Source organism: Dipteris shenzhenensis, chromosome 2 (assembly GCF_047967505.1).
Source record: "Dipteris shenzhenensis isolate YYH24624 ecotype China chromosome 2, Dip_SZ_1.0, whole genome shotgun sequence".
Taxonomy (NCBI): domain Eukaryota; kingdom Viridiplantae; phylum Streptophyta; class Polypodiopsida; order Gleicheniales; family Dipteridaceae; genus Dipteris; species Dipteris shenzhenensis.
This window is the reverse complement of record NC_141597.1, coordinates 2,249,978-2,253,869: the sequence shown is the minus strand read 5'-3', so window position 1 is coordinate 2,253,869 and position 3,892 is coordinate 2,249,978. Positions and strand designations below refer to the sequence as shown.

Below are 3,892 nucleotides of genomic sequence, written 5' to 3'. Positions count from 1 at the left end.
CCTTTTGAGCTGGTTGCCCATGCACGTGTGCTTTTCCCCTTAAAACGTGGGGGAATTTAGCACTCTCCATAATCTTGTCACAAATATACATAGTTCCAACGCTTTTCACCCATTACAGATTAGCCAATGCAATCATTCTTGTGCGCTTGACTAATCCTAGTCCTCCGTGGTGTCCATACTGTGCGTGGAAGTCTTCTTTCATGCGGGAGAGACGGTGCTCTCCACCGTTTAGTCCTACACTGGGGCGGTGATGAATCAGGGTACTGAGACAAGGCTGTTCGGGGAGCCATGGGGCAATCTAAGATGGGTACCTAACGTAGGCAGAAAATCGAATGCGGAGAGAGTAAGGTAGGAGAGCAGGCAGGAAATCGAATTCAGGGAGAATAAGGAAGGAGATCAGGTAGGAACCAAATTCTATACGAGCAGGCAGGAAATTGAAGTCAGGGAGAATAAGGAATGAGAGCAAGAAGAAGGTTCAAGGGAGTTTTCAGGGAGTTCTGACGCCAACGAAGCACGAAAGTAAAAACAAACAATCGAAAAGAAACTCTCTCTAGTTGGCTGGAGTAAACTCTCTTTGACCAGAGTCAGGAATAGATAATTTTGTGACAACAGGCCTGCAGCAGGTCGGCAGTCTGCAGCAGCAGACTGGGGCAGTTGTCTTGGATGTACAAGGCGGCAGACAGCAGTCGTTCTACATGTTTTGGCCATTCTACTTCATAAAAATGCTCTAGTCTGTATCTGTGGTTTACTTCAACAACACTTGAGTTGAGACCTGTTTTATGCATTGTGCGAACCCTGGGACAAGTCTTCTGCTGCAGGAAGTTGGCTCCAACAAGCGACATTCTATTTCTGACACCACCTTCATACCATAAGCCATTAAAGTTTCCACAATCTCAAAGCAGCAGTTACTGCTGCACCTTGTTTAGCATTACGCACCCAATTGCTTTCGAGAACCCCAAGCTTAACTCAGCAAAATTGGTTACCTGGCCAGTATACGACAAGAATATCCACCTTGTTGAGCATTAGGCACCCAATTGCTTTCAAGAACCCCAATCTTAACTCAGCAAAATTGGTTACCCAGTATACGACAAGAATATCCACACCCTGGAATAAGAGAAGCCTTTTATTTTTGGATGGCCAAGAAATCAGACTACAGACCAAGCCCAGCGCTTATGGTGGTCACATGGGGTCAGATTTTTAGCTGTATGAGAAGTGATTGAGAACATCCCTTGAGCAAAGAACGTCCCTGGAGGGGTATTGAGAACTTCCCTGAGCAAAAACAATCAGGAAATGGCATATTGTGAATTCAACATCGATTGTACAAGTTACAACCTTCCCGTCAATCCGATGCTTGCCTCCCAGAAATTTGGAACAAGTATCACGATTCCAAAGAGTTCTAGAAAACTCAGTTTAAGCCCATTGTAGATGATGAGTCCAGAGTTACACCATCATGATAGCTTGTTGTCCATCAAAAGTACATTACTGAGGTTCCAAATCAGCCATTTTAAAGCCAATTCCTCGATCTGCATATCACTACAGATTGTGCACATTGCAATTACCAAACAAAGCCAAATACTGGCACCTTTAAGAACTGCGGGTGACTACTGTCAGAAAGCAAAAGACCCAGAGGCATGTGTCTTGTGCCCTCTCCACACTAGATCTAAAAGTCCCCTTTGACTTCATTCTTCAGCTTCAAGTGCATTTTGCTTGATCTCAAGAAAATTGCACAGTAGCTGCATCTCCTGCCTGACCGCCATATCTTTCCTCACTTTTGTGACATCATCAGACCTCCCATCTCCTGCATAAATGTGTAACAACATCAAGTAGGGTGCAGCATTTTCTGGATCCAACTGCACTATGAGCTCAGCTATTCGTTTTGCTCGATGTGCATCACCATGTACCTTGCAAGCACCAAGCAAGGCCAACCATACAGCAGCATCTGCTTGCATTGGCATTTTCTTGATGACGTCCTCTGCCTCTTCTAACCTTCCAGCGCGCCCAAATAGGTCAATCATGATCGTGTAGTGCTCCACTCGTGGTTTCAGCTCATACAGCTCGGTCATGGAAACAAAATAGCCACACCCTTCATCAACTAGACCTCCATGACTGCATGCAGAGCACACACTGACAAAAGTAGCATCATCTGGTCTCACGTTGATCTCCTGCATTTCTCTAAAGAGTTTTAAAGCCCCCTTGCCATGCCCAAACTGGGCGTATGAAGCAATCATAACATTCCATGCAACTACATTTCGCTGTTGCATCCTATCAAACACTCTCCGTGCATCTTCTAGACTCCCACATTTGCTGTACATATTGACGAGGGCAGTTTCCAAAATAACATCAGAATCCACCTCACTATCTGCAAATATAGCATGGATATGCCTACCCTCTTCTAAGTTTGTAAGACCTACACATGCATTCAGTATGGTGCTGAAGGTGAAATTGTTCGGCTTCAGCCCTTCCTGCTGCATTTGCGTGAAAAGCCTTAATGCCTCTTTTCCATCTCCATGCTGGGCATATGCTGCGATCATGGCAGTCCATGAAATCACGTTTTTCAAATGCAGCTTGTCAAATACCCTCCGTGCCTCTTCCACACTTCCACACTTGCTGTACATGTGGACAAGGGCAGTCCCGACAACAACCTGTGGCTCAAATCCAGAGTTTATAGCACAACGATGGATCACCTTACCCATGGCTAAAGCTGCAGGGGAGCCACATGTTCCAAGAATGGTGCTGAAGGTGAAATCGTTGGGTTTGAACCCCTCCCGCTGCATTTGACAGAAGAGTTGAAACGCCTCCTTGCCATGCCCACGTTGGGCATATAATGAAATTATGATCGTCCAGGAGAACACGTTCCGTTCGTTCATGTGGTTGAACACGGAACGTGCGGCCCCCAACGCCTCACACTTACCATACATTTCAACAAGAAGGTTCCCTAGAAACCTGTCTCGATAATTCCCGAATCGGAGAATGTGATCGTGCACCCGTCTACCATCTGTGAGAGCCTTTGAGTTACCGCACTGACGTATGAGGAAGGCATAGACCGAAAAGCGAACCTGAAAGCGCTGATGCTCGAGCCAATCCAGAGCCTCTTTCAAGGGGGGCACCATTCTAAGCTAGAGGAATAGTCGTAAAAGACACTTCCATGGGAGGAATGCTGTGCACTAACCTGCAGCGTGCCGGTTTGAAATGCAACTGCACTACCAGTGATGGCGTTATTTGGTTGCCCTTCGATTTTGGTGCATTGAATATGCTGCGTATCATTCGTTTATTGGTGCTGAGCTCGTCGGTCCATTTGTTCGTTGGTGCGCGATTGGAACGTCTTTCCTGCTGCAAACTTCCGTTGCTGCTCCATTCGTCCATTGCTGCGTTTGCTTCTCAATTGGTCGTAGTGGAGTTGCACCTCTCCTACTTCTCATCTAGTCGCTTTGCGGTTGTGGTGTATATCCGGCGATGGGGTGGTTGTGCATTTCGGTGCTTCTTTGCGTTGCTGTGTCTTTGCTACTCGTTGTGCTGCTTCTTCGCTTTGGCGTTGCATGTCAGCTGTGTCTTTGTGTTGATCTTTGTGATGCGTCTTTCTATTGTGTTGCTGTGATGGCTAAGATGCCGTCATTGAGTGCTGTGCTAGTGATGATTCCATTTATGTTCCTTTTTGTGGAAATGTTACCCTCTTGGAACTTAATTCTATTGGAGTCGTGCTTGCATGTGCCGGTTCCCCAAGACTTTTTCATCCTGGTGTTCCATTTCTCAATTCGGATCAAGATATTGTGCCTGAGGTGTCTAAGGGTGGGGAGAAGTTAGAACCTAAGATTCTTGAGCGAGAAGTAGGTTTTATGAGTGGAGGAGGAGAGGGGTTTGTGAAGATTCAGTTCAAAGATTTGCAAGTGGTTTT

The 3,892-nt window shown here is 46.1% G+C and overlaps 1 pseudogene; it reads right to left on the bottom strand.

Moving 5' to 3' along the window:
• Window positions 1-1,679: 1,679 nt before the first annotated feature.
• LOC147904219 (putative pentatricopeptide repeat-containing protein At3g13770, mitochondrial pseudogene) lies at window positions 1,680-3,110 on the bottom strand (annotated as a pseudogene).
• Between the last annotated feature and the right edge of the window lie 782 nt (window positions 3,111-3,892).